The sequence below is a fragment of the Phoca vitulina genome, unplaced genomic scaffold (genome assembly GCF_004348235.1).
Source record: "Phoca vitulina isolate PV1807 unplaced genomic scaffold, GSC_HSeal_1.0 scaffold101, whole genome shotgun sequence".
Taxonomy (NCBI): domain Eukaryota; kingdom Metazoa; phylum Chordata; class Mammalia; order Carnivora; family Phocidae; genus Phoca; species Phoca vitulina.
The window spans coordinates 1964588-1977965 of NW_022589804.1; positions in this window are offsets into that span (position 1 = coordinate 1964588).

Genomic DNA, 13378 nt, shown 5'->3' on the forward strand with positions numbered 1-13378 from the left:
TTACAACAGGCAGTAACTCATGCATCTTAATAACTTGAGAAGGCCTTTTTTGGCTTAGATATTTTAGAAAATATAAAGGTTTGTTTTCAGTATGCTCTGGTCATGTTTTCAAAATCTTTTTTATTTGGTTTTAGAGTCCTTATGATCCATAGATACAGTTCACTGGAGATGTTGAACCCTGACAAATTAATAATTGTGAAGAAGGGAGCAGATCACTTTTATATTAGAAATTTTAAAAAAATCCTACTATATATCCATTTATATATTTTTGGTTTCTTGGCAGATACAGTATATTTACTAAAATATGCATTATAAAATGTATTCAGTGTCTTAAGGTGTGCAAAATGCTTTTACTTACACCTTCTTATTGGCTTCTATATATGAGATAGACATTTTAAGATATGTTAAATAATAAAAATTCAACTAAGCAAATTTTAAAGATCTATTTGGCTGTATTAATTGGTTCATGAATTGGGCAGCATCCCATCTAGCAAGTAGAGGGAAGCTCTAAAGGGCTACAGAAAAGGAAAGGTTTTTAAAGGTAGAGAGGGAGCAAAAAAAAAAAGGAAATTATTGGCAAAGAATCAATTATTTTAGGCAAGATCACCGTCGGGGAATGGAAGAAGCCTATCAGTAAATGTTACATGCTGACCAGGAATTTCCATGTTGACTGGTTAAAGGTTACATTCCTGGGGGGTTGAAACTATAGTTAGGCGAGGTGTTAAGTCTTGGTTTACTGACTTGGGCCTAAAAGATGCCATTTTGGGCCTGTGGCTTGCTTTCTTTCTTTTTCTTTTTTTTTTTTTTTGAGAGAGAGAGAGAGCACGGTCAGGAGGGGCAGAGGGAGAGAGAGAATCTTGAGCAGGCTTTACACCCAGCACAGAGCCAGATGCCAGGTTTTATCTCACGATCCTGAGATCATGACCTGAGCCAAAATCAAGAGTTGGATACAACCGACTGAGCCACCCAGCGCCACCAGTGGTTTTATTTTTTTAACAGATATATAGTGCCTATATAGATATAGTATGTATATACACATACATACTAAGATACGTACTCTAGTGTGTGTGTATATATATATGTATATATATATTAGTGTGTCTATATATACACTACATACCCCAGTGTGTGTGTGTCTGTGTATGTATGTGTATATATAGATATATACACACATACACTCTATATTCCAGTGTGTGTGTGTATACACACTAAGATATATAGTACCTATATAGATATATATGGCATATATATATATATATATATATGCACACATTAAGATATATACTCCTTCTGGTTATGTAATATACATAATGCCTACTTAGGTATATGTATATTTCTATATCACATATAGTATTTACAAAAAATATGATTTATACTGACTATAAGGTAACTACAATACATAATATTTTGGACACATAGTATCTATGCTAACATAATATATAATACTATTTAACTATATAGGATACATACTTCTATATGCACAGAAAACTGTTTCTCCTCAAATAAGTAATTGGCACCTTCCCTGAATTGACTTATGTTTTAAAGTTTCAAGGGATGTTCTAGATAGAAAGACTGTGCCTATAGCCTGAGTTAATAAAATTGACTTTGCATGAGCTTTTATTTGACTAAATTATGCACATCATATTGTATATTTTGCAATCAATTATTCACCAGTGCTTTAACTTATACAAGCTAAATTACTACTCTGTGTGAAAGAAGAATTGCTGTTTTCAACCTCTTCGTTACTACCTAAGCCAGAAATTTTCATCATTTTTCTGTAAACATGCAATCAACTGGAAGCCCATTCACTTTAGAGTTCTTGGCAACAATTCATCCTTCTGACTAAAGGCCCAGTGCACATTTCTAAGCAGAATCATGGACCTGGAAAAATTGCACTTGATCTTCACCAGAACCCTATGAAGTAGGTACCATTATCTCCATTCAACAGATGAGCAAACTGAGACTGGTAATATGTTAGCAGATCCAGGATTTAAATTCAGCTATTTCAGACACAAATCATATGCACTGCTTGCAGAGTTATGCTGCAAGAAAGAAGGAGAGTGCTCACAGGCTTTACTGACATTCCTACAGTGTTGCTGCATGGGGAGGGGGGCAGGCATGAGGGTTTGGACCAATGATACTCTTCTTAAAGCTTCTTGTAAAACAATTTTATTTCCAAAATAACTTTACATTCTCCCTTTTCTGTCTATGCTAACAGTACCTTCCCTTTTAATTCACTCAGACTTGAAACTCCAGTGCCATCTGCTAGCCTTCCCTCTCTCCCTTTATGTCATCAAATACTGAGTGACCCTCTTTAGAAGGATCTCACACATCTGTGTATTACCTCACACTTACAGTTCCACAGTGACCTCCTCAACTTTGTTTAAAATTTTAAAAATATTTTATTATTAAAGAATAGTTGACACAGAATTTGTCAGATATACAACAGAGTGATTCAACAATTCTATGCATTACTCTATGCTCACCACAATAAGTGTCGTCACCATCTATCACTATAAAAGTTATTACAGTGTTATTGAGCATTTTCCCTATGCTGTACTTTTCATCTCTGTGACTTATTTATAATTGGAAGTTTGTACCTCTTAATCCCCTTCATCTATTTCATTTGACCCATTCACCTCCTCTGAGGCAACCATCAGTTTGTATTTGTTTTGTCTTTTAGGTTCCACATATAAGTGAAGTTATATGGTATTTATCTTTCTCTGACTTAATTCAGTTAGCAATATATTTAGGTTCATCCATGTTGTCACAAATAGCAAGATCTCATTCTTTTTTTTTATAACCTCCTGAGTTAAATTTATTCCTAAGTATTTTATTCTTTTTGGTGCAAATGTAAATGGGATTGTTTTTTAATTTCTCTTTTTGCTGCTTCATTATTAGTGTAAAGGAATGCAACAGATTTCTGGGAATTAATTTTGTATCATGCAACTTTAAATAATTTATTTATTAGTTCCAATAGATTTTTTGGTGAAGTCTTTAGGATTTTCTCTATATAGTATCATTGTGTCTGCAAATAGTGACAGTTTGACATCTTCCTAAGCAATTTGAATGTCTTTTTTTTTTCTTTTTTTTGCTTGTCTTAATGCTGTGTCTAGGACTTCCAGTATTATGTTGAATAAAAATGGAGAAAGTGGACATCCTTGTTTTGTCCATGATCTTAGAGGGAAAGCTTTCAGTTTTTCACCATTGAGTATGATGTTAGCTGTGGGTTTGTCATATATGGCCTTTATTGTGTTGAAGTATTTTCCTTCTAAACCTACTTTGTGGCGAGTTTTTATCATGAATGGATGTTGCATTTTTTCAAATGATTTTTTTTCTGCATCTATTGTTAATGTGATGTATCACACTGATAGATCTGGGAATATTGAAATATCCTTTCATCCCTGGAATAAATCCCATTTGATCATGGTGAGTAATCCTTTTAATATATTATTGAATTTGTTTTGCTAATATTTTGTTGAGGGTGTTTGAATGTACGTTCATCAGGGATATTAGCCTGTAGTCTTTTTTTTTGTAGTGTTTGTCTGATACTAGTATCAGGGATTACTGGCCTCATAGAATAAATTAGGACATTTTCCTTCCAATTCTATTTTTTCAGAATAGTTTGAGAAGAATAAATATTAGCTCTTCTTCATTTGGTAGAACTCACTAGTGAAACCATCAGGTTGTGGACTTCTTTTTGTTGAGAGTTTTTAAATTATTGATTCAATTGTGTTACTAGTAATGAGTCTGCTCAAATTTGTTATTTCTTCCTGATTCAGTTTTGAAAATAGTGTTTCTAGGAATTGATCCTTTTCTTATAGGTTGTCCAATTTATTGGCATATAATTTTTTGCAGCATTCTTCTATATTTCATTCTATTTTTGTGGTGTCACTTGTTACTTCCCTTTTGTTTCTGATATTGAATTCCTTCTCCTTTTTCTTGATGAATCTGGCTAATGGTTTATCAATTTTGTTGATCTTTTCAAAGAACCAGTTCTTGATTTCACTGATCTTTTCTATTTTTTTTTTAAGTCTCAATTTATTTCTGCTCTGATCTTTATTATTTCCTTCTCCTAACTTGGGGCTTTGTTTTTTCTTTTTCTAGTTCTGTTAGGTGTAAGTTAAAGAATTTCCCTTACCATTTCTGATAAGGCTGGTTTATTCGTGAAAAACTCCTTCAACATCTGTCTGGGAAACTCTATCTCTCCTTCAATTCTGAATGATAAACTTGCCAGCTAAAGAATTCTTGGTTGTAGCTTTTTGGGTTTTGTTGTTGTTGTTGTTGTTGTTCGCTTTTTGCTTTTTTTCCCCTTTCACCACTTTGAATATATAATGCCATTCCCCATTACAATGATGCTGCAATAAATATTCTTATGCAGGCACCCATGTATACATGTGTAAATGGTTCTAATCTACAATACAGTCACAGAGGAATCATTTCATTGAAGGGTATGCACTACTGTTAACTTCTAGTTCTTGCTAAATCCAAAGCGGCTATACGTATTTATACTCCCACAAGCAAAGGATGGGAGCTTCCATTCCTCATATCCTGGCCAACACTTAGTATTTTCAACCTTTTAGTATTTGCCAATCCATTGGAGTAACACCATATACCATCGTACTGTTGTTGTTTCCTAATAATTAATGAATTTGATATGATTTTTGTGCATATATCAGCCATTGTTTTTTCCTCTTTCAGTAATTTTCAATCCCTTTTTCCAATTTTCTTTTGGTTGTTTAAAAAAATGTAACTCCTAGTTATTATATATGCATTCTTTTTTAAATTATTCTTTTTATTATGTTATGTTAATCACCATACATTACATCATTACTTTTTGATGTAGTGTTCCATGATTCATTGTTTGCATATAATACCCAGTGCTCCATTCAATACGTGCCCTCTTTAATACCCATCACCAGGCTAGCCAATCCCCCCACCCCCTCCCCTCTAGAACGCTCAGGTTGTTTCTGAGTCCATAGTCTCTCATGGTTCATCTCCCCCTCCAATTTCCGCCATTCATTTTTCCCTTCCTACTATCTTCTTCTTTTTTTAAAACATATAATGTATTACTTGTTTCAGAGGTACAGGTCTGTGCTTCAACAGTCTTACACAATTCACAGTGCTCACCATAGCACATACCCTCCCCAATGTCTTATCACCCAGCCACCCCATGCCTCCCAACCCCCATCACTCCAGGAAACCTCAGTTTGTTTCCTGAGATTAAGAGTTCCTCATAGCAGTGAGATCATATGATATCTGTATTTCTCTGATTGACTTATTTCACTCAGCATAATACCCTCCAGTTCCCTCCACATTGTTGCAAATGGCAAGATTTCATTCCTTTTGATGGCTGCATAATATTCCATTGTGTATATCTATGACATCTTCTTAATCCATTCATCTGTCAATGGACATCTTGGCTCTTTCCACAGTTTGGCTATTGTGGACATTGCTGCTATAAACATTGGGGTGCACATACACCTTCAGATCACTACATTTCTATCTTTGGGGTAAATACCCAGTAGTGCAGTTGCTGGGCCCTATGGTTGTTCTATTTACAACTTTTTGAGGAACCTCCATACTGTTTTCCAGAGTGGCTGCATCAGCTTGCATTCCCACCAACAGTGTAGGAGGGTTCCCCTTTCTCCGCATCCCCTCCAACATCTGTCATTCCCTGACTTGTTAATTTTAGCCATTCTGACTGGTGTGAGGTGGTATCTCATTGAGGTTTTGATTTGGATTTCCCCGATGCCAAGCGATATTGAGCACTTTTTCATGTGTCTGTTGGCCATTTGGGTGTCTTCTTTGGAAAAATGTCTGTTCATGTCTTCTGCCCATTTCTTGATTGGATTATTTGTTCTTTGGGTGTTGAGTTTGATAAGTTCTTTATAGATTTTGGATACTAATCCTTTATCTGATATGTCATTTGCAAATATCTGCTCCCATTATGTTGGCTGTCTTTTGGTTTTGTTGACTGTTTCTTTTGCTGTGCAAAATCTTTTTATCTTGATGAACTCCCAATAGCTCATTTTTGCCCTTGCTTCTCTTGCCTTTGGTGATGTTTCTAGGAAGGGGTTGCTGTGGCTGAGGTCGAAGAGGTTGCTGCCTCTGTTCTCCTTTAGGATGTTGATGGAGTCCTGTCTCACATTTAGGTCTTTCAACCATTTTGAGTGTCTTTTTGTGTGTGGTGTAAGGAAATGGTCCAGTTTCATTCTTCTGCATGTGGCTGTCCAATTTTCCCAATACCATTTGTTGAAGAGACTTTTTGCCATTGCACATTCTTTCCTGCTTTGTCAAAGATTAGTTGACCATAGAGTTGAGGGTCCATTTTTGGGCTCTCTATTCTGTTCCATTGATCTATGTGTCTGTTTTTGTGCCAGTACCATAATGTCTTGATGATGACAGCTTTGTAATAGAGCTTGAAGTCCAGAATTGTGATGCCACCAGCTTTGCTTTTCTTTTTCAACATTCCTCTGGCTATGCGGGGTCTTTTCTGGTTCCATACAAATTTGAGGATTATTTGTTCCATTGCTTTGAAAAAAGTGGATGGTATTTTGATAGGGATTGCGTTGAATGTATAGATTGCTCTAGGTAGGATTGACATCTTCACAATATTTGTTCTTCCAATCCATGAGCATGGACTGTTTTTCCATTTCTTTGTGTCTTCCTCAATTTCTTTCATGAGTATTTTAGTTTTCAGAGTACAGATTCTTTGCTTCTTTGGTTAGATTTATTCCTAGGTATGTTATGGTTTGGGGTGCAATTGTAAATGGGATCAACTCCTTAATTTCTCTTTCTTCTGTCTTGTTGTTGGTGTATAGGAAGGCCACTGATTTCTGTGCATTGATTTTATATCCTGCCACTTTACTGAATTCCTGTATGAGTTCTAGCAGTTTTGGGGTGGAGTCTTTGGGGTTTTCCATATAAAGTGTCATATCATCTGCAAAGAGTGAGAGTTTGACTTCTTCTTTGCCAATTCAGATGCCTTTGATTTCTTTTTGTTGTCTGATTGCTCTGGCTAGGACTTCTAATACTATGTTGGATAGCAGTGGTGATAGTGGACATCCCTGCTGTGTTCCTGACCTTAGGGGGAAAGCTCTCAGTTTTTCCCCATTGAGAATGGTATTTGCTGTGGGTTTTTCATAGATGGCTTTTATGATATTGGGGTATGTACCCTCTATGCCTATACTCTGAAGAGTTTTGATCAAGAAAGGATGCTGTACTTTGTCAAATGCTTTTTCTGCATCTATTGAGAGGATCATATGGTTCTTGTTCTTTCTTTTATTAATGTATTGCATCACATTGATTGATTTGCAGTTGTTGAACCAACCTTGCAGCCCAGGGATAAATCCCACTTGGTCGTGGTGAATAATCCTTTTAATGTACTGTTGGATCCTATTGGCTAGTATTTTGGTGAGAATTTTTGCATCCATGTTCATCAGGGATATTGGTCTGTAATTCTCCTTTTTGGTGGGGTCTTTGTCTGGTTTTGGGATCAAGGTAATGGTGGCCTCATAAAACGAGTTTGAAAGTTTTCCTTCCATTTCTATTTTTTGGAACAGTTTCAGAAGAATGGGTATTAATTCTTTAAATGTTTGGTAGAATTCCCCTGGGAAGCCATCTGGCCCTGGGCTTTTGTTTGTTGGGAGATTTTTGATGACTGCTTCAATTTCCTTAGTGGTTATAGGTCTGTTCAGGTTTTCTATTTCTTCCTGGTTCAGTTTTGGTAGTTGATACATCTCTAGGAATGCATCCATTTCTTCCAGGTTATCTAATTTGCTGGCATAGAGTTGCTCATAGTATATTCGTATAATTGTCTGTATTTCTTTGGTGTTCATTGTGATCTCTCCTCTTTCATTCATGATGTTTTTTATTTGGGCCATTTCTCTTTTCTTTTTGATAAGTCTGGCCAGGGGTTTATCAATCTTGTTAATTCTTTCAAAGAACCAGCTCCTAGTTTCATTGATCTGTTCTACTGTTCTTTGGTTTCTATTTCATTGATTTCTGCTCTGATCTTTATTATTTCTCTTCTCCTGCTGGGTTTAGGCTTTATTTGCTGTTCTTTCTCCAGCTCCTTTAGGTGTAGGGTTAGGTTCTGTATTTGAGACCTCTCTTATTTCTTGAGAAAGGCTTGTATTGCTATGTACTTTCCTCTTAGGACTGCCTTTGCTGCCTCCCAAAGATTTTGAACAATTGTATTTTCATTTTCATTTGTTTCCATGAATTTTTTAAATTCTTCTTTAATTTCCTGGTTGACCCATTCATTCTTTAGTAGGATGCTCTTTAGCCTCCATGTATTTGAGTTCTTTCCAACTTTCCTCTTGTGATTGAGTTCTAGTTTCAAAGCACTGTGGTCTGAACATATGCAGGGAATGATCCCAATCTTTTGGTACCGGTTGAGACCTGATTTGTGACCTAGGATGTGATCTATTCTGGAGAATGTTCCATGGGCACTAGAGAAGAATGTGTATTCTGTTGCTTTGGGATGGAATGTTCTGAATATATCTGTAAAGTCCATTTGGTCCAGTGTGTCATTTAAAGTCTTTATTTCCTTGTTGATCTTTTGCTTAGACGATCTGTCCATTTCAGTGAGGGGGGTGTTAAAGCCCCCCATATTACTGTATTGTTGTCAATGTGTTTCTTTGCTTTTGTTATTAACTGCCTTATATAATTGTCTGCTCCCATGTTAGGGGCATAGATATTTACAATTGTTAGATCTTCTAGTTGGATAGACCCTTTAAGTAGGATATAGTGTCCTTCCTCATCTCTTATTATAGTCTTTGGTTTAAAATCTAATTTGTCTGATATAAGGATTGCCACCCCAGCTTTCTTTTGGTGTCCATTAGCATAGTAAATGGTTTTCCACCCCTTCACTTTCAATCTGGGGGTGTCTTTGGGTCTAAAATGAGTCTCTTGCAGACAGCATATCGATGGTCTTGTTTTTTTATCCAATCTGATACTCTGTGTTTTGATTGGGGCATTTAGCCCATTTACCTTCAGGGTAACTATTGAAAGATAGGAATTTAGTGCCATTGTATTGCCTGTAAGGTGACTGTTATTGTATCTTATCTGCGTTCCTTTCTGGTCTATGCTACTTTTAGGCTCTCTCTTTGCTTAGACGACCCCTTTCAATAATTCTTGTAGGGCTGGTTTCGTGTTTGCAAATTCCTTGGTTTTTTTTTTAATCTCTCCTTCTCTTTTCAATGACAGCCTAGCTGGATATAGTATTCTTGGCTGCATATTTTTTCTCATTTAGTGCTCTGAATATATCATGCCAGTCCTTTCTGGCCTTCCAGGTCTCTGTGGATAGGTCTGTTGCCAATCTAATGTTTCTACCATTGCAGGTTACAGATCTCTTCTCCTGAGCTGCTTTCAGGATTTTCTCTTTGCCTTTGAGACTCATAAGTTTTACTCTTAGATGTCAGGGTGTTGACCTATTTTTATTGATTTTGAGGGGGGTTTTCTGCACCTCCTGGATTTTGATGCCTGTTTCCTTCCCCAAATTTGGGAAGTTCTCTGCTATAATTTGCTCCAATATACCTTCTACCCCTCTCTCTCTTCTTCTTCTGGTATCCCAATTATTCTAATATTGTTTCATGTTATGGTATCACTTATCTCTCAAATTGTGCCCTTGTGATCAAGTAGTTGTTTATCTCTCTTTTTCTCAGCTTCTTTATTTTCATCATTTGGTCTTCTATATCACTAATTCTCTCTTCTGCCTCAGTTATCCTAGCAGTTAGACTTAAAGGGTGTATCCAACAAGAAGATCTAACAATTGTAAATGTATCCTCCATTTTTTTATTGCACCTCATTAATAGCCTTTTTGGTTTTGACTTGGTTAGATTTTAGTTCTTTTATTTCTCCAGAAAGGGTTTCTCTAATAGCTTCCATGCTTTTTTCCAAGCCCAGCTAGTATCTTTAAAATCATCATTCTGAAGTCTAGTTCTGACATCTTACTAATGTCCTTATTGATTGGGTCCCTGGCAGTCGGTCTGGCTCTTGTTCTTTTTTTTTGAGGTGATTTTTTCCGTTTTGTCATTTTGTCAGAGGAGAATAGAGGAATGGGAGAACAAAATGCTAACAGGGTAACAATGACCGCAAAAAAATATACACTAAACAAATCAGAAGAGACCTGAAACCAGGGGAAAGGAAAGGGAAAGAAACAAAAAAGAAAAAGATAAAACAAACAAACAAAAAACAGAATATGATCACATATGATCAGGCTAGTGCATAGATCAGTGCCGCACACTAGATCTGGGGCATATTTTGGTCTGTTAGAAGAAAGTGCCTCCGAAAATTTGAAAGAAAAACTTATATATGTACAAAAATAAGGGTTAATACAATGAAGGGATGGAATATGACTGTAAAGATGAAAATTATAAAAGATTTTATAAAAAGAATTGAGAAGGTAAGAAGTTGTTTGAAAAAGGAAAGAAGAGGATTTAAAAAAAAGGGGGGGTAGAGAATGTGATCAGGCAGGAGACTAGAACAAAGCCATACACTAGAGATTTACGGTATATTTTAGTCTGTTAGAAGAAACTGTATCCCAAAATTTTAAGGAGAGAACAACTTATTTATATATATATATCAAAAATAAGGTTAACTACTATGAAGGGATAGAATATGACTCTAAAAATGAAAAATAAGATTTTTTAAATTGATAAGATGTTGGTTGAAAAAGGGAAAAAGAAAAATTCAAAAAAAAAAAGAAAAAGAGAAAGAAAACAAAAATTAACTTTGAAAGACTAAAGAATCAGTGGGAAAAAAGCCATGAATTCTATGTGCTGTATCCCCTAGTGCTGGCGTTCTGCTGTTCTCTTTGATCGGTAAACTTGGTCTTAGCTGGCTGTTCTTGCTGATCTTCTGGGGGAGGGGCCTGTTGCCATGGTTCCCAAATGTCTTTGCTGGAGGCGGAATTGCCCCGCCCTTGCCCGCCCCGGCTAAGTAATCTGCTCAGGTTTGCTCTCAGGTAGCTTTTGTTCCTTGCAAGCTTTCAGTACAGCTTTGGAGGACAAGAGTGAAAATGGTGGCCTCCAATCTCCACCCCGTAGGAGCTGAGAACTCGGGGTCCCACTCCTCAGTGCGCCCCCAGAGAAAAGCAGTCAATCACTCCTGTCTCCCTGGTCTCCAGCCGCACTCCATGCTCACTGGGCCTGTGACCAAGCATTTCTATCTCTAGCACACGACCCTCTTTGGAGTCTCCAAACCCAGCAGATCCCTGCAGTGTGCTCCCACACCACTCCTCCTGGGGGAGGAAGGGGAGTCTCCCCAGATCTGCTGCTTGTTGGGTCCCTGCTGGAAGAGCAGTGGCCTGACTGTGCCACAGATCATGGTTTATGGCAACCCCGAGCTGAGAGCCCACTCCTTGGCTCCATCTCTGCAGCCAGCTTCCCTGCTCTGATACCTGGAAGCTCTGCTGCACTCAGGCACCCCTGGTCTTCTTGTGACCCCGAGGGTCCCAAGACCACACTGTCCCAGCGAGGGTTCCACCCCCTGCTTAGCCACTGGAATGACGTCCCTCAGTGGAGCAGACTTCTAAAAGTTCCAATTTTGTGCTCTGCTGCTCTATCACTTGCCAGCAGTGGCTGACAGAGGCCCCATCCCCCGCCATCTATCTTCCCGAATATCGCCTCGGATTCACTTCTCCGCACATCCTACCTTCCAGAAAGTGGTCGCTTTTCTGTTCAGAGAGTTGCTGCTGTTCTTTTCTTCCATCTCCTGTTGAGTTTGTAGGTGTTCAGAATGGTTTGATCCCTATCTAGCTGAATTCCGGGGACCAGATGAAATTTAGGTCTCCTACTCCCCCGCCATCTTACTAGTTTTTCTCCCTGCTCTCATCTCCTTCAGTACCTAGAAGGATAATGTTATTATTCAAATGTGTCAATCCATAGATCTGGCATCATTCCCCTACTAAAAGTTCTCAAAAAAAAAAAAAAAAAAGATGACCAATAGTTACACCTATCTCTAACTTCTCAGATGTTCCCAACTTTCCATAACTTCTATTAAGGAGCCTTCTGCTATAACCTACTGAGTCAAAGCTTTTAGTCCCCAAACTCCTATTCCATGCTTTCTCTTGATACCTTATCTACCTCCCCCCTTGCCCTATGATAATGACCATTAAAGTCCTGGGAGACAGATTCTAGGTTCTTACTTGTATCTGCAACACAAATGCACAGTCTCATTTTTCTTGGTAATAATTCACCACTCTGTAAAACTTGCTTATCCAGTGGTATTCCCTTGGCCACCCCCCTTTCCCAAGCTTTCCAACCTAATGAAACTTGTGGCCAACTCCTTAAGACTGATCCCTGGCTTGTGTTTGCCTTCTCTGCCATTGTCTGTTAATTATTCTATAAGTACTCTCAGCATGTCTGGCTTTCTCTGTGTACTTGATGTATTTTTGTTTGTAGATATAATCATCCATCTTGGGCTTTTAAATGTCTTGATAGTTGGAGAGGCCTTGGTGGCTTGTGTTTTGGGGAATCTTCTAGATATGAAGACAATAGCTATGACCAGCCAAGGCTGCTAACTTCCTGCCAGATATTCCACCAGAGATCAGTCTAGCTAATACTTAGAAACTTAGGTTCAGGGCTTAGAGTAGGCACAGTCGACTTTGAAGTTATGAGAAATCTTACAGAATTGTTAACAGAAGAGCTTACTCCACCCCCAGAGACCAACAAAGATCAGTATATTCCCTAGCTCAGGTGGTCCTCAACAACAGGATTCCATTAGATTATTTACTCACAGCGCAGGTGGAGTATTAACATAGCTAATACCTCTTGCTATACTTGAATAAATACCTCACAACAAGTAGAACTAGAAACCACTAAGCTACTCAAACTAGATTCTTTTTTTTAATTTTATTATGTTAATCACCATACATTACATCATTAGTTTTTGATGTAATGTTCCATGATTCACTGTTTGCATATAACACCCAGTGCTCTATTCAATACATGCCCTCTTTAATACCCATCACCAGGCTAACCCGTTCTCCCAACCCCTCCCCTCTAGAACCCTCAGTTTGTTTCTGAGTCCATAGTCTCTCATGGTTCGTCTCCCCCTCCAATTCCCCCCCCCCTTCATTTTGCCCTTCCTACTATCTTTTTTTTTTTTTTAACATAATAACTGTTAGATTCTTAAAGGGACATATGAGCTATTAACCTTAAAAGAATCAGTTATCTTAGCAGCAAAAATGGTTTTTTTTCAAGAATAACAAAGAATTGCAATTTGAGACAAGCAAGTTATGGCAAAATCATAGGGCAAGTTAGTTCCACAAACACAGCAGAGAAATGTTATTTTATGGAGAAGGAGGAAGTGGGGAGAGGTTGTTTTGAATGAAAGTCCTTTGGAGAAAAGCAAGAGTTCAGGGTGATGA